Consider the following 18,605-nt stretch of genomic DNA (forward strand, 5'->3'; position numbering starts at 1 on the left):
AGAAATGTAATCCTACAAAAGAAATATGTCTAGATGGAAGAAATGTTTTTTATGCAAGAAGCAATTGTACTGTCACGGGAACATTGACACAAATTGTTGAAGATATTTTAGATTGATACGATGAAAATATTGGAAACGTACATGTATTAGTTGCCGTGGAAGCGAATTTTGGAGTCGACATAAATAAATAATTTCTATGCTTTATCTCTACAATATCAAAGCGAATTAACCTTAATAGCTGTACCAAACTCGGTATGTACATAAATTGGACATGATATTCGGCAGTATATTAATTGCTCACATATTTTATGTAGAATATTATTTACGCATTAATTTTATAAACTATGTCAATGTGAATATTTGGAATAATATTTTAATGCATGCTAAACAAGTTGAGCGCTCATGATTGGATCACTCTCGTGTTCATTGAATTGACCTGGTTTGGTGGTCGAGATTAATTGGATCTGCCCCTTTGAGTATTTTTATATTGGTACGTATCAAGATATTGATAGATAGTACATGCAAGCTTTAGTTTCTTAAAGGAAATATTTATATAATTCAAAACTAATAAATGCTTCCACAATATAGTAAAGTAGGCTTCACAATTTCTAACCTATTTTCCCGAATTATGTCCTCACATGAGTAATGAAATTCTGCATGCTCCCAGGTGGTCATTTTCTCATCCAGTGAAAAAGAAGAATAGTATATTGTTATCCCGAAGATCCCTACTCACTACAGCTGTCCGAAATTAAATTGCAATATGACAAATATAACAAAAACAGAGATACTTCTTTTTATTTCAAATATTTTTCGTACATCGCATATTATTAGCCAATCAAATTCCATTTGTCCTGAATACGGTAGGTGAAGGAGGGGTTGCCCTTGCCACCACGCCTGCAGGTTTGTTGCACTCCTGAAGGCACGTCGGAAGGTCTATGTAACACTCATGCGTAACTTTGCAACAGTAGTCACCAAGGACTGGTTTGTCTATGACACACAACCCATGTAAATTGATCTTCTCCTTATCGATGCCATCGATGATTCGACCTATGGTATAACAAACAAACAATGCACATTAGTATGATTTTGGATTGATCAATAACAACCACCACATGGGAAAAATCAATAAAAATAATTTATCGTTATGTAATAGAAAAATACCTACTTCAAGAAAAAATATTACATGGTATACTTACTGTAAATACTAAAGATTATTAAAAGTAGAACTAGTTTTAAAATCCCCTGCTTACATTGTGTAGTAGTAGCATGACATATGAGAAGAAGAAGTAGAGCTTGCAGTAGGACTCTTGCACGGATGGGAGTTGGGTACTTGTCCATCTTGATAATACGACGCTATTGGGACACTTGTTTCAAGAGATCTACAAGATGATTTTTACACACTCATATAATCATGTATATATAGAGAGGGATAGAGCCAGAGAGATCCCATCCCATTGTAAAATAGTATAAGGAACAATTTGTATAATAAGCATGCTATTATACCTTTCCATAAATAGGTTTTTTGTACAAATCTTCGTGCTTGATATGGATAAAAATAGATGCCAATTGATAAATACTATCTATTATTAGTTGGATTATCACCATTCCACTTTTAGAAGTTTTTCCAAATTGTACTATTTTTTTTAATCTGCTAAATTATCCGTAGCACGTTTTCAAAATTACAGCTTGGTTCTAATTGATAAGGTAGATTTTCCGAGATGCTACTCATATATTCGTTCTAGCTAGGGACAAGTAACATGGAATCAATTTTAGACGGCTATTCAGGGGTACACACTGACAATGATTAGGCACCCATGCTGGTATAAGTTAGCGAGATGTTTTGTTACCTCTTGGAGAACCCAGAATGAGCTTGGGACAATTAAGTTGTGTAGAGATTAGTCCTTGTTAGATTCGATGGCTGCCGCGCTGATGCGTGGATGGTAGCGAAAGGAAAATCTGAGCAACGTGCAAGATCGATGGTATTTCCTAAGGTGGAAGTAGGTGTTTGACCTTATTCTTTTGAGGAAAGTGATCCGGATCACCAACCAAATATGTGTTGAATTGGATGGTCACTCTTTTTCACTTTGAGATATTAGGTTAAATGGCAAGATGAGATGATGAGGATATGATTAATTTATCTTTGATGCCTCAAGGAATTCTCGACTCACACTAGACAATGCCTCGCAACAACCACTACTGCAAGAATGCCTAGCAGGGACCCAGGCCAACCCGCCACCGATAAAAGGCTACCAATGGCGGGCACCCAGTCCTAACTAGTGAGTAGCGGGGGACATTAACTAGCACCCAACGCTATTAAAGGATGCACCCGGGCAAGTTTACACCGAAGCAAGATGCACCACTAGCAAATAGTATGCTGTGCCCGACACTGCTAGAATTTTTTTTTTATTAAAAAAACTGCAATTTACTATGAGGTACACAGTACATTTCATGCATAGAATTTGCATCCGGTATTATTCATATGTACATACACATAGTATGTATTATTCATATGTACATACACATAGTATGCATCCAGTTCATATCCATCGCTCTGAACACGAATCCAAAAATTGCTAGAAACACTACATAGGTAGAGACTTAAAGCACGCACATGGAGATTAAATCACCCTTTCTTTGCAGCACAGCTAGAGAAGGCACAAGTCTACTCTTTTCAGGGAGATCTCTAAACAGAACACAACAAGCTGAACAAAATAAGCTACAGAACCAATGAACCATATGCATAGTGATGCGGTCTTCATGTAGTGACTGGAGTTGATATCGAAGTCCTGAGGTACTCCCAAACTGCCAGATCTTCTGGTCCTTGGCTTCGAGCCGCTTCTCCACCATGGTCTTCTGTGGTCGGCAACATCAGTGCCATGTGCATACGCATCTCATACTACAAAGTATTCATGTCAATCATAGTCACGGAAATCTAGATAATGATAAAACACAAAATGTTCCCGACCGGGCGGCATCCTTTCTCTATTTCCAGAATATTTCTTGGTCAACTTTTAGGTCATTTGGTGTTCTCGAAATATCCAACTCTTGTATAGCCTTTTTCGATCCAGATTTCCAGTTGCTGGTAATTTCTTTCTTTGTGTAAATCATGCAAAATAAGACAGAAATGGCATTGGGATTGCACACTAAAGTGAAAGAATCATTCAAAACATAATAAATATTAATAGGAAAACATGATGCAAAATGGACGTATCAATACGAGACTCCGAACACTAAACCCAGAAATTTTGATTCGAACATGTTATGAACTTTACCATTGCAGAATTTATAAGGTACTACATTCTGAACACAACCACGGCATTTTTTAATCAATTATCTAACCCGCTGAACATTTTTTGTGACACGGACATCTTTTGTGACAGTAGACATCATCCTAGATAATGGACATGCCTTGTGATGCCGAAACATTGTTGAATTTCACGTGAGAGCGTCACCAAAGTTGTCGAGTGCGCTTCCTAGGGAGGAAAACACTTGGTGATGTATGACCGTCATCAATTATTTGTAACTGAGCAGAGCAGATTTCATAGTGAAATTATCGGAATCTGGTTATGCATGATTCCAATGATCATCCTAGTTACCATCTATCCATGTACTAATGACCACCAAATGTGCAAACCTTCTCGGTTTGGATAGTTGGCACCAAGATTTTCAAGGACGGATGCTATATCTTTTTTCTCAAAGTTTTTCTTCATCCAATAGAAATGTAATCCTACAAAAGAAATATGTCTAGATGGAAGAAATGTTTTTTATGCAAGAAGCAATTGTACTGTCACGGGAACATTGACACAAATTGTTGAAGATATTTTAGATTGATACGATGAAAATATTGGAAACGTACATGTATTAGTTGCCGTGGAAGCGAATTTTGGAGTCGACATAAATAAATAATTTCTATGCTTTATCTCTACAATATCAAAGCGAATTAACCATAATATATAGTTGTACCAAACTCGGTATGTACATGAATTGGACATGATATTCGACAGTATATTAATTGCTCACATATTTTAGGGAGAATATTATTTACGCATTAATTTTATAAACTATGTCAATGTGAATATTTCGAATAATATTTTAATGCATGCTAAACAAGTTGAGCGCTCATGATTGGATCACTCTCGTGGTCATTGAATTGACCTGGTTTGGTGGTCGAGATTAATTGGATCTGCCCCTTTGAGTATTTTTATATTGGTAAGTATCAAGATATTGATAGATAGTACATGCAATCTTTAGTTTCTTAAAGGAAATATTTATATAATTCAAACTAATAAATGCATCCACAATACAGTAAAGTAGGCCTCACAATTTCTAACCTATTTTCCAGAATTATGTCCTCACATGAGTAATGAAAATTCTGCATGCTCCCAGGTGGTCATTTTCTCATCCAATGAAAAAGAAGAATAGTATATTGTTATCCCGAAGATCCCTACTCACTACAGCTGCCCAAAATTAAATTGCAATATGACAAATATAACAAAAACAGTGATACTTCTTTTTATTTCAAATATTTTTCGTACATCGCACATTATTATCCAATCAAATTCCATTTGTCCTGAATACGGTAGGTGTAGGAGGGGTTGCCATCGCCGCCACGCGTGCAGGTTTGTTGCACTCCTGAAGGCACGTCGGAAGGTCTATGTAACACTCATGCGTAACTTTGCAACAGTAGTCACCAAGGACTGGTTTGTCTATGACACACAACCCATGTAAATTGATCTTCTCCTTATCGATGCCATCGATGATTCGACCTATGGTATAACAAACAAACAATGCACATTAGTATGATTTTGGATTGATCAATAACAACCACCACATGGGAAAAATGAATAAAAATAATTTGTCGTTATGTAATAGCAAAATACCTACTTCAAGAAAAAATATTACATGGTATACTTACTGTAAATACTAAAGATTATCAAAAGTAGAACTAACTATTTAAAATCCCCTACTTACATTGTGTAGTAGTAGCATGACATATGAGAAGAAGAAGTAGAGCCTGCAGTAGGACTCTTGCATGGATGGGGGTTGGGTACTTGTCCATCTTGATAATGCGACGCTATAGGGACACTTGTTTCAAGAGATCTACCAGATGATTTTTACACACTCATATAATCATGTATATATAGAGAGGGATAGAGCGAGGGAGATCCCATCCCATTGTAAAATAGTATAAGGAACAACTTATATAATAAGCATGCTATTATACCTTTCCATAAATAGGTTTTTTGTACAAATCTTCGTGCTTGATATGGATAAAAATATATGCCAATTGATAACTACTATCTATTATTAGTTGGTTTATCACCATTCCACTTTTGGAAGTTTTTCCAAATTGTACTATTTTTTTAATCTGAAAACTTATCCGTAGCACGTTTTCAAAATTACAGCTTGGTTCTAATTCATAAGGTAAATTTTCCGAGATGCTACTCATCTATTAGTTCTAGCTAGGGACAAGTAACATGGAATGAATTTCATACGGCTATTCAGGGGTCCACACTAACAATGATTTGTCACCCATGCTGGTATAAGTTAGCGAGATGTTTTGTTACCTCTTGGAGAACCCAAAATGAGCTTGGGACAATTAAGTTGGGTAGAGATAAGTCCTTGTTAGATTCGATGGCTGCCGCGCTGACGCGTGGATGGCAGTGAAAGCAAAATCTTAGCAACGTGCAAGATCGATGGTATTTCCTAAGGTGGAAGTAGGTGTTTGACCTTATTATTTTGAGGAAAGTGATGTGGATCACCAGCCAAATATGTGTTAAATTGGATGGTCACAATTTTTCACTTTGAGAGATTAGGTTAAATGGAAAGATGAGATGATGAGGGTATGATTAATTTATCTTTGATGCCTCAAGGAATTCTCGACTCACACTAGACTATGCCTGGCAACAACCACTACTGCAAGTATGCCTAGCATGGACCCAGGCCAACCCGCCACTGATAAAAGGCTACCAATGGCGGGCACCCAGTGCTAACTAGTGAGTAGCGGGGGACATTAACTAGCACCCAACCCTATTAAAGGATGCACCCGGGCAAGTTTACACCGAAGCAAGATGCACCACTAGCAAATAGTATGCTCTGCCCGACACTGCTAGAAATTTTTTAATTAAAAAAACTGCAATGTACTATGATGTACACAATACATTTCATGCATAGAATGTGCATCCGGTATTATTCATATGTACATACACATAGTATGCATCCAGTTCATATCCATCGCTCTGAACACGAATCCAAAAATTGCTAGAAACACTACATAGGTAGAGACTTAAAGCACGCACATGGAGATTAAATCACCCTTTCTTTGCAGCACAGCTAGAGAAGGCACAAGTCTACTCTTTTCAGGGAGATCTCTAAACAGAACACAACAAGCTGAACAAAATAAGCTACAGAACCAATGAACCATATGCATAGTGATGCGGTCTTCATGTAGTGATTGGAGTTGATATCGAAGTCCTGAGGTACTCCCAAACTGCCAGATCTTCTGGTCCTTGGCTTCGAGCCGCTTCTCCACCATGGTCTTCTGTGGTCGGCAACATCAGTGCCATGTGCATACGCATCTCATACTACAAAGTATTCATGTCAATCATAGTCACGGAAATCTAGATAATGATAAAACACAAAATGTTCCCGACCGGGCGGCATCCTTTCTCTATTTCCAGAATATTTCTTCGTCAACTTTTAGGTCATTTGGTGTTCTCGAAATATCCAACTCTTGTATAGCCTTTTTCGATCCAGATTTCCAGTTGGTGGTAATTTCTTTCTTTGTGTAAATCATGCAAAATAAGACAGAAATGGCATTGGGATTGCACACTAAAGTGAAAGAATCATTCAAAACATAATAAATATTAATAGGAAAACATGATGCAAAATGGACGTATCAATACGAGACTCCGAACACTAAACCCAGAAATTTGGATTCGAACATGTTGTGAACTTTACCATTGCAGAATTTATAAGGTACTACATTCTGAACACAACCACGGCATTTTTTAATCAATTATCTAACCCGCTGAACATTTTTTGTGACACGGACATCTTTTGTGACACTAGACATCGTCCTAGATAATGGACATGCCTTGTGATGGCGAAACTGTTGGGGAACGTCGCATGGGAAAAAATAATTCCTACGCGCACGAAGACCTATCATGGTAATGTCCATCTACGAGAGGGGATGAGTGATCTACGTACCCTTGTAGATCATACAGCAGAAGCGTTAGTGAACGCGGTTGATGTAGTGGAACGTCCTCACGTCCCTCGATCCGCCCCGCGAACAATCCCGCGATCAGTCCCACGATCTAGTACCGAACGGACGGCACCTCCGCGTTCAGCACACGTACAGCTCGACGATGATCTCGGCCTTCTTGATCCAGCAAGAGAGACGGAGAGGTAGAAGAGTTCTCCGGCAGAGTGACGGCGCTCCGGAGGTTGGTGATGACCTTGTCTCAGCAGGGCTCCGCCCGAGCTCCGCAGAAACGCGATCTAGAGGAAAAACCGTGGAGGTATGTGGTCGGGCTGCCGTGGAAAAGTCGTCTCAAATCAGCCCCTAAACCTCCGTATATATAGGTGGGAGGGAGGGGACCTTGCCTTGGGGCTCAAGGAGCCCCAAGGGGGTCGGCCGAGTCCAAGGGGGGAGGACTCCCCCCCCAAACCGAGTTGGACTTGGTTTGGTGGGTGGGAGTCCTTCCCTTCCTTCCCACCTCCCTTTTTTTTCCTTTCTCTTTGATTTTTATCTCTATGGCGCATAGGGCCCTTTTGGGCTGTCCCACCAGCCCACTAAGGGCTGGTGCGCCACCCTTATGGCCTATGGGCTTCCCCGGGGTGGGTTGCCCCCCCGGTGAACTCCCGGAACCCATTCGTCATTCCCGGTACATCCCGGTAACTCCGAAAAACCTTCCGGTAATCAAATGAGGTCATCCTATATATCAATCTTCGTTTCCGGACCACTCCGGAAACCCTCGTGACATCCGTGATCTCATACGGGACTCCAAACAACATTCGGTAACCAACTATATAACTCAAATACGCATAAAACAACGTCGAACCTTAAGTGTGCAGACCCTGCGGGTTCGAGAACTATGTAGACATGACCCGAGAGACTCCTCGGTCAATATCCAATAGCGGGACCTGGATGCCCATATTGGATCCTACATATTCTATGAAGATCTTATCGTTTGAACCTTAGTGCCAAGGATTCATATAATCCCGTATGTCATTCCCTTTGTCCTTCGGTATGTTACTTGCCCGAGATTCGATCGTCAGTATCCGTATACCTATTTCAATCTCGTTTACCGGCAAGTCTCTTTACTCGTTCCGTAATACAAGATCCCGTAACTTACACTAAGTTACATTGCTTGCAAGGCTTGTGTGTGATGTTGTATTACCGAGTGGGCCCCGAGATACCTCTCCGTCACACGGAGTGATAAATCCCAGTCTTGATCCATACTAACTCAACTAACACCTTCGGAGATACCTGTAGAGCATCTTTATAGTCACCCAGTTACGTTGCGACTTTTGATACACACAAAGCATTCCTCCGGTGTCAGTGAGTTATATGATCTCATGGTCATAGGAATAAATACTTGACACGCAGAAAACAGTAGCAACAAAATGACACGATCAACATGCTACGTCTATTAGTTTGGGTCTAGTCCATCACGTGATTCTCCTAATGACGTGATCCAGTTATCAAGCAACAACACCTTGTTCATAATCAGAAGACACTGACTATCTTCGATCAACTGGCTAGCCAACTAGAGGCTTGCTAGGGATGGTGTTTTGTCTATGTGTCCACACATGTAAATGAGTCTTCATTCAATATAGCATGGATAATAAACGATTATCGTGATACAGGAATTATAATAATAACTATGTTTATTATTGCCTCTAGGGCATAATTCCAACAGAAACATTGTTGAATTTCACGTGAGAGCGTCACCAAAGTTGTCGAGTGCGCTTCCTAGGGAGGAAAACACTTGGTGATGTATGACCGTCATCAATTATTTGTAACTGAGCAGAGCAGATTTCATAGTGAAATTATCGGAATCTGGTTATGCATGATTCCAATGATCATCCTAGTTACCATCTATCCATGTACTAATGACCACCAAATGTGCAAACCTTCTCGGTTTGGATAGTTGGCACCAAGATTTTCAAGGACGGATGCTATATCTTTTTTCTCAAAGTTTTTCTTCATCCAATAGAAATGTAATCCTACAAAAGAAATATGTCTAGATGGAAGAAATGTTTTTTATGCAAGAAGCAATTGTACTGTCACGGGAACATTGACACAAATTGTTGAAGATATTTTAGATTGATACGATGAAAATATTGGAAACGTACATGTATTAGTTGCCGTGGAAGCGAATTTTGGAGTCGACATAAATAAATAATTTCTATGCTTTATCTCTACAATATCAAAGCGAATTAACCTTAATAGCTGTACCAAACTCGGTATGTACATAAATTGGACATGATATTCGGCAGTATATTAATTGCTCACATATTTTATGTAGAATATTATTTACGCATTAATTTTATAAACTATGTCAATGTGAATATTTGGAATAATATTTTAATGCATGCTAAACAAGTTGAGCGCTCATGATTGGATCACTCTCGTGTTCATTGAATTGACCTGGTTTGGTGGTCGAGATTAATTGGATCTGCCCCTTTGAGTATTTTTATATTGGTACGTATCAAGATATTGATAGATAGTACATGCAAGCTTTAGTTTCTTAAAGGAAATATTTATATAATTCAAAACTAATAAATGCTTCCACAATATAGTAAAGTAGGCTTCACAATTTCTAACCTATTTTCCCGAATTATGTCCTCACATGAGTAATGAAATTCTGCATGCTCCCAGGTGGTCATTTTCTCATCCAGTGAAAAAGAAGAATAGTATATTGTTATCCCGAAGATCCCTACTCACTACAGCTGTCCGAAATTAAATTGCAATATGACAAATATAACAAAAACAGAGATACTTCTTTTTATTTCAAATATTTTTCGTACATCGCATATTATTAGCCAATCAAATTCCATTTGTCCTGAATACGGTAGGTGAAGGAGGGGTTGCCCTTGCCACCACGCCTGCAGGTTTGTTGCACTCCTGAAGGCACGTCGGAAGGTCTATGTAACACTCATGCGTAACTTTGCAACAGTAGTCACCAATGACTGGTTTGTCTATGACACACAACCCATGTAAATTGATCTTCTCCTTATCGATGCCATCGATGATTCGACCTATGGTATAACAAACAAACAATGCACATTAGTATGATTTTGGATTGATCAATAACAACCACCACATGGGAAAAATCAATAAAAATAATTTGTCGTTATGTAATAGAAAAATACCTACTTCAAGAAAAAATATTACATGGTATACTTACTGTAAATACTAAAGATTATTAAAAGTAGAACTAGTTTTAAAATCCCCTGCTTACATTGTGTAGTAGTAGCATGACATATGAGAAGAAGAAGTAGAGCTTGCAGTAGGACTCTTGCACGGATGGGAGTTGGGTACTTGTCCATCTTGATAATACGACGCTATTGGGACACTTGTTTCAAGAGATCTACAAGATGATTTTTACACACTCATATAATCATGTATATATAGAGAGGGATAGAGCCAGAGAGATCCCATCCCATTGTAAAATAGTATAAGGAACAATTTGTATAATAAGCATGCTATTATACCTTTCCATAAATAGGTTTTTTGTACAAATCTTCGTGCTTGATATGGATAAAAATAGATGCCAATTGATAAATACTATCTATTATTAGTTGGATTATCACCATTCCACTTTTAGAAGTTTTTCCAAATTGTACTATTTTTTTTAATCTGCTAAATTATCCGTAGCACGTTTTCAAAATTACAGCTTGGTTCTAATTGATAAGGTAGATTTTCCGAGATGCTACTCATATATTCGTTCTAGCTAGGGACAAGTAACATGGAATCAATTTTAGACGGCTATTCAGGGGTACACACTGACAATGATTAGGCACCCATGCTGGTATAAGTTAGCGAGATGTTTTGTTACCTCTTGGAGAACCCAGAATGAGCTTGGGACAATTAAGTTGTGTAGAGATTAGTCCTTGTTAGATTCGATGGCTGCCGCGCTGATGCGTGGATGGTAGCGAAAGGAAAATCTGAGCAACGTGCAAGATCGATGGTATTTCCTAAGGTGGAAGTAGGTGTTTGACCTTATTCTTTTGAGGAAAGTGATCCGGATCACCAACCAAATATGTGTTGAATTGGATGGTCACTCTTTTTCACTTTGAGATATTAGGTTAAATGGCAAGATGAGATGATGAGGATATGATTAATTTATCTTTGATGCCTCAAGGAATTCTCGACTCACACTAGACAATGCCTCGCAACAACCACTACTGCAAGAATGCCTAGCAGGGACCCAGGCCAACCCGCCACCGATAAAAGGCTACCAATGGCGGGCACCCAGTCCTAACTAGTGAGTAGCGGGGGACATTAACTAGCACCCAACGCTATTAAAGGATGCACCCGGGCAAGTTTACACCGAAGCAAGATGCATCACTAGCAAATAGTATGCTGTGTCCGACACTGCTAGAATATCGAAGTCCTGAGGTACTCCCAAACTGCCAGATCTTCTGGTCCTTGGCTTCGAGCCGCTTCTCCACCATGGTCTTCTGTGGTCGGCAACATCAGTGCCATGTGCATACGCATCTCATACTACAAAGTATTCATGTCAATCATAGTCACGGAAATGTAGATAATGATAAAACACAAAATGTTCCCGACCGGGCGGCATCCTTTCTCTATTTCCAGAATATTTCTTCGTCAACTTTTAGGTCATTTGGTGTTCTCGAAATATCCAACTCTTGTATAGCCTTTTTCCATCCAGATTTCCAGTTGCTGGTAATTTCTTTCTTTGTGTAAATCATGCAAAATAAGACAGAAATGGCATTGGGATTGCACACTAAAGTGAAAGAATCATTCAAAACATAATAAATATTAATAGGAAAACATGATGCAAAATGGACGTATCAATACGAGACTCCGAACACTAAACCCAGAAATTTTGATTCGAACATGTTATGAACTTTACCATTGCAGAATTTATAAGGTACTACATTCTGAACACAACCACGGCATTTTTTAATCAATTATCTAACCCGCTGAACATTTTTTGTGACACGGACATCTTTTGTGACAGTAGACATCATCCTAGATAATGGACATGCCTTGTGATGCCGAAACATTGTTGAATTTCACGTGAGAGCGTCACCAAAGTTGTCGAGTGTGCTTCCTAGGGAGGAAAACACTTGGTGATGTATGACCGTCATCAATTATTTGTAACTGAGCAGAGCAGATTTCATAGTGAAATTATCGGAATCTGGTTATGCATGATTCCAATGATCATCCTAGTTACCATCTATCCATGTACTAATGACCACCAAATGTGCAAACCTTCTCGGTTTGGATAGTTGGCACCAAGATTTTCAAGGACGGATGCTATATCTTTTTTCTCAAAGTTTTTCTTCATCCAATAGAAATGTAATCCTACAAAAGAAATATGTCTAGATGGAAGAAATGTTTTTTATGCAAGAAGCAATTGTACTGTCACGGGAACATTGACACAAATTGTTGAAGATATTTTAGATTGATACGATGAAAATATTGGAAACGTACATGTATTAGTTGCCGTGGAAGCGAATTTTGGAGTCGACATAAATAAATAATTTCTATGCTTTATCTCTACAATATCAAAGCGAATTAACCATAATATATAGTTGTACCAAACTCGGTATGTACATGAATTGGACATGATATTCGACAGTATATTAATTGCTCACATATTTTAGGGAGAATATTATTTACGCATTAATTTTATAAACTATGTCAATGTGAATATTTCGAATAATATTTTAATGCATGCTAAACAAGTTGAGCGCTCATGATTGGATCACTCTCGTGGTCATTGAATTGACCTGGTTTGGTGGTCGAGATTAATTGGATCTGCCCCTTTGAGTATTTTTATATTGGTAAGTATCAAGATATTGATAGATAGTACATGCAATCTTTAGTTTCTTAAAGGAAATATTTATATAATTCAAACTAATAAATGCATCCACAATACAGTAAAGTAGGCTTCACAATTTCTAACCTATTTTCCAGAATTATGTCCTCACATGAGTAATGAAAATTCTGCATGCTCCCAGGTGGTCATTTTCTCATCCAATGAAAAAGAAGAATAGTATATTGTTATCCCGAAGATCCCTACTCACTACAGCTGCCCAAAATTAAATTGCAATATGACAAATATAACAAAAACAGTGATACTTCTTTTTATTTCAAATATTTTTCGTACATCGCACATTATTATCCAATCAAATTCCATTTGTCCTGAATACGGTAGGTGTAGGAGGGGTTGCCATCGCCGCCACGCGTGCAGGTTTGTTGCACTCCTGAAGGCACGTCGGAAGGTCTATGTAACACTCATGCGTAACTTTGCAACAGTAGTCACCAAGGACTGGTTTGTCTATGACACACAACCCATGTAAATTGATCTTCTCCTTATCGATGCCATCGATGATTCGACCTATGGTATAACAAACAAACAATGCACATTAGTATGATTTTGGATTGATCAATAACAACCACCACATGGGAAAAATGAATAAAAATAATTTGTCGTTATGTAATAGCAAAATACCTACTTCAAGAAAAAAATATTACATGGTATACTTACTGTAAATACTAAAGATTATCAAAAGTAGAACTAACTATTTAAAATCCCCTACTTACATTGTGTAGTAGTAGCATGACATATGAGAAGAAGAAGTAGAGCCTGCAGTAGGACTCTTGCATGGATGGGGGTTGGGTACTTGTCCATCTTGATAATGCGACGCTATAGGGACACTTGTTTCAAGAGATCTACCAGATGATTTTTACACACTCATATAATCATGTATATATAGAGAGGGATAGAGCGAGGGAGATCCCATCCCATTGTAAAATAGTATAAGGAACAACTTATATAATAAGCATGCTATTATACCTTTCCATAAATAGGTTTTTTGTACAAATCTTCGTGCTTGATATGGATAAAAATATATGCCAATTGATAACTACTATCCATTATTAGGGTTTATCACCATTCCACTTTTGGAAGTTTTTCCAAATTGTACTATTTTTTTAATCTGAAAACTTATCCGTAGCACGTTTTCAAAATTACAGCTTGGTTCTAATTCATAAGGTAAATTTTCCGAGATGCTACTCATCTATTAGTTCTAGCTAGGGACAAGTAACATGGAATGAATTTCATACGGCTATTCAGGGGTCCACACTAACAATGATTTGTCACCCATGCTGGTATAAGTTAGCGAGATGTTTTGTTACCTCTTGGAGAACCCAAAATGAGCTTGGGACAATTAAGTTGGGTAGAGATAAGTCCTTGTTAGATTCGATGGCTGCCGCGCTGACGCGTGGATGGCAGTGAAAGCAAAATCTTAGCAACGTGCAAGATCGATGGTATTTCCTAAGGTGGAAGTAGGTGTTTGACCTTATTATTTTGAGGAAAGTGATGTGGATCACCAGCCAAATATGTGTTAAATTGGATGGTCACAATTTTTCACTTTGAGAGATTAGGTTAAATGGAAAGATGAGATGATGAGGGTATGATTAATTTATCTTTGATGCCTCAAGGAATTCTCGACTCACACTAGACAATGCCTGGCAACAACCACTACTGCAAGTATGCCTAGCATGGACCCAGGCCAACCCGCCACTGATAAAAGGCTACCAATGGCGGGCACCCAGTGCTAACTAGTGAGTAGCGGGGGACATTAACTAGCACCCAACCCTATTAAAGGATGCACCCGGGCAAGTTTACACCGAAGCAAGATGCACCACTAGCAAATAGTATGCTCTGCCCGACACTGCTAGAAATTTTTTAATTAAAAAAACTGCAATGTACTATGATGTACACAATACATTTCATGCATAGAATGTGCATCCGGTATTATTCATATGTACATACACATAGTATGCATCCAGTTCATATCCATCGCTCTGAACACGAATCCAAAAATTGCTAGAAACACTACATAGGTAGAGACTTAAAGCACGCACATGGAGATTAAATCACCCTTTCTTTGCAGCACAGCTAGAGAAGGCACAAGTCTACTCTTTTCAGGGAGATCTCTAAACAGAACACAACAAGCTGAACAAAATAAGCTACAGAACCAATGAACCATATGCATAGTGATGCGGTCTTCATGTAGTGATTGGAGTTGATATCGAAGTCCTGAGGTACTCCCAAACTGCCAGATCTTCTGGTCCTTGGCTTCGAGCCGCTTCTCCACCATGGTCTTCTGTGGTCGGCAACATCAGTGCCATGTGCATACGCATCTCATACTACAAAGTATTCATGTCAATCATAGTCACGGAAATCTAGATAATGATAAAACACAAAATGTTCCCGACCGGGCGGCATCCTTTCTCTATTTCCAGAATATTTCTTCGTCAACTTTTAGGTCATTTGGTGTTCTTGAAATATCCAACTCTTCTATAGCCTTTTTCGATCCAGATTTCCAGTTGGTGGTAATTTCTTTCTTTGTGTAAATCATGCAAAATAAGACAGAAATGGCATTGGGATTGCACACCAAAGTGAAAGAATCATTCAAAACATAATAAATATTAATAGGAAAACATGATGCAAAATGGACGTATCAATACGAGTTCCCGAACACTAAACCCAGAAATTTTGATTCGAACATGTTGTGAACTTTACCATTGCAGAATTTATAAGGTACTACATTCTCAACACAACCACGACATTTTTTAATCAATTATCTAACCCGCTGAACATTTTTTGTGACACGGACATCTTTTGTGACACTAGACATCGTCCTAGATAATGGACATGCCTTGTGATGGCGAAACTGTTGGGGAACGTCGCATGGGAAAAAAAAATTTCCTACGCGCACGAAGACTTATCATGGTGATGTCCATCTACGAGAGGGGATGAGTGATCTACGTACCCTTGTAGATCATACAGCAGAAGTGTTAGTGAACGCGGTTGATGTAGTGGAACGTCCTCACGTCCCTCGATCCGCCCCGCGAACAATCCCACGATCAGTCCCACGATCTAGTACCGAACGGACGGCACCTCCGCGTTCAGCACACGTACAGCTCGACGATGATCTCGGCCTTCTTGATCCAGCAAGAGAGACGGAGAGGTAGAAGAGTTCTCCGGCAGCGTGACGGCGCTCCGGAGGTTGGTGATGACCTTGTCTCAGCAGGGCTCCGCCCGAGCTCCACAGAAACGCGATCTAGAGGAAAAACCGTGAAGGTATGTGGTCGGGCTGCCGTGGAAAAGTCGTCTCAAATCAGCCCCAAAACCTCCGTATATATAGGTGGGAGGGAGGGGACCTTGCCTTGGGGCTCAAGGAGCCCCAAGGGGGTCGGCCGAGTCCAAGGGGGGAGGACTCCCCCCCCCCCAAACCGAGTTGGACTTGGTTTGGTGGGTGGGAGTCCTTCCCTTCCTTCCCACCTCCCTTTTTTTCCTTTCTCTTTGATTTTTATCTCTATGGCGCATAGGGCCCTTTTGGGCTGTCCCACCAGCCCACTAAGGGCTGGTGCGCCACCCTTATGGCCTATGGGCTTCCCCGGGGTGGGTTGCCCCCCCGGTGAACTCCCGGAACCCATTCGTCATTCCCGGTACATTCCCGGTAACTCCGAAAAACCTTCCGGTAATCAAATGAGGTCATCCTATATATGAATCTTCGTTTCCGGACCACTTCGGAAACCCTCGTGACATCCGTGATCTCATACGGGACTCCGAACAACATTCGGTAACCAACTATATAACTCAAATACGCATAAAACAACGTCGAACCTTAAGTGTGCAGACCCTGCGGGTTCGAGAACTATGTAGACATGACCCGAGAGACTCCTCGGTCAATATCCAATAGCGGGACCTGGATGCCCATATTGGATCCTACATATTCTACGAAGATCTTATCGTTTGAACCTCAGTGTCATATAATCCCGTATGTCATTCCCTTTGTCCTTCGGTATGTTACTTGCCCGAGATTCGATCGTCAGTATCCGTATACCTATTTCAATCTCGTTTACCGGCAAGTCTCTTTACTCGTTCCGTAATACAAGATCCCATAACTTACACTAAGTTACATTGCTTGCAAGGCTTGTGTGTGATGTTGTATTACCGAGTGGGCCCCGAGATACCTCTCCGTCACACGGAGTGACAAATCCCAGTCTTGATCCATACTAACTCAACTAACACCTTCGGAGATACCTGTAGAGCATCTTTATAGTCACCCAGTTACGTTGCGACTTTTGATACACACAAAGCATTCCTCCGGTGTCAGTGAGTTATATGATCTCATGGTCATAGGAATAAATACTTGACACGCAGAAAACAGTAGCAACAAAATGACACGATCAACATGCTACGTCGATTAGTTTGGGTCGAGTCCATCACGTGATTCTCCTAATGACGTGATCCAGTTATCAAGCAACAACACCTTGTTCATAATCAGAAGACACTGACTATCTTCGATCAACTGGCTAGCCAACTAGAGACTTGCTAGGGATGGTGTTTTGTCTATGTATCCACACATGTAAATGAGTCTTCATTCAATACAATTATAGCATGGATAATAAACGATTATCTTGATACAGGAATTATAATAATAACTATATTTATTATTGCCTCTAGGGCATAATTCCAACAGTCTCCCACTTGCACTAGAGTCAATAATCTAGCCCTCACATCACCATGTGAATTACATTGTAACAAATCTAACACCCATACAGTTCTGGTGTTGATCATGCTTTGGCCGTGGAAGAGGTTTAGTCAGCGGGTCTGCTACATTCAGATCCGTGTGCACTTTGCATATATTTACGTCCTCTCCCTCGACGTAGTCGCGGATGAGGTTGAAGCGTCGTTTGATGTGTCTGGTCTTCTTGTGAAACCGCGGTTCCTTTGCTAAGGCAATGGCACCCGTGTTGTTATTGGATTCAGTGCGCTTGGCACCACTCCAAGATCCGTCATGAATTGCTTCATCCAGACACCCTCCTTAGCCGCCTCCGAGGCAGCCATGTACTCTGTTTCACATGTAGAATCTGCTACGACGCTTTGCTTGGAACTGCACCAGCTTACTGCACCCCTATTAAGAATAAATACGTATCCGGTTTGCGACTTAGAGTCGTCCGGATCGTTGTCAAAGCTTGCATCGACGTAACCTTTTACGGCGAGCTCTTCGTCACCTCCATACACGAGAAACATCTCCTTAGTCCTTTTCAGGTACTTCAGGATATTCTTGACCGCTGTCCAGTGATCCACTCCTGGATTACTCTGGAACCTACCTGCCATACTTATGGCCAGGCTAACATCCGGTCTAGTGCACATCATTGCATACATGATAGAACCTATGGCTGAAGCATAGGGGACAGAGCGCATATGCTCTCTATCTTCATCAGTTGCTGGGCACTGAGTCTTACTCAATCTCGTACCTTGTAGAACTGGCAAGAACCCTTTCTTGGACTGTTCCATTTTGAACCTCTTCAAAACTTT

The 18,605-nt window shown here is 39.9% G+C and overlaps 4 long non-coding RNA genes across 4 annotated transcripts; all 4 read right to left on the reverse strand.

Annotated features, from left to right (window-relative positions):
- Positions 1 to 768: 768 nt before the first annotated feature.
- Positions 769 to 1,457, reverse strand: LOC123404169. The gene is made up of 2 exons (XR_006611676.1): positions 1,251 to 1,457; positions 769 to 1,047 (listed from the first exon to the last, which is right to left on the reverse strand). It is a non-coding gene; the product is annotated as an uncharacterized LOC123404169 (long non-coding RNA).
- A 2,946-nt stretch (positions 1,458 to 4,403) lies between these two features.
- LOC123404464 lies at positions 4,404 to 5,054 on the reverse strand. The gene is made up of 2 exons (XR_006611796.1): positions 4,972 to 5,054; positions 4,404 to 4,766 (listed from the first exon to the last, which is right to left on the reverse strand). It is a non-coding gene; the product is annotated as an uncharacterized LOC123404464 (long non-coding RNA).
- A 4,933-nt stretch (positions 5,055 to 9,987) lies between these two features.
- Positions 9,988 to 10,676, reverse strand: LOC123404447. The gene is made up of 2 exons (XR_006611794.1): positions 10,470 to 10,676; positions 9,988 to 10,266 (listed from the first exon to the last, which is right to left on the reverse strand). It is a non-coding gene; the product is annotated as an uncharacterized LOC123404447 (long non-coding RNA).
- A 2,565-nt stretch (positions 10,677 to 13,241) lies between these two features.
- On the reverse strand, positions 13,242 to 13,893 carry LOC123404497. Its single transcript, XR_006611817.1, has 2 exons — positions 13,811 to 13,893; positions 13,242 to 13,604 (listed from the first exon to the last, which is right to left on the reverse strand). It is a non-coding gene; the product is annotated as an uncharacterized LOC123404497 (long non-coding RNA).
- Between the last annotated feature and the right edge of the window lie 4,712 nt (positions 13,894 to 18,605).

Source organism: Hordeum vulgare, chromosome 6H (genome assembly GCF_904849725.1).
Source record: "Hordeum vulgare subsp. vulgare chromosome 6H, MorexV3_pseudomolecules_assembly, whole genome shotgun sequence".
NCBI classification, from domain to species: domain Eukaryota; kingdom Viridiplantae; phylum Streptophyta; class Magnoliopsida; order Poales; family Poaceae; genus Hordeum; species Hordeum vulgare.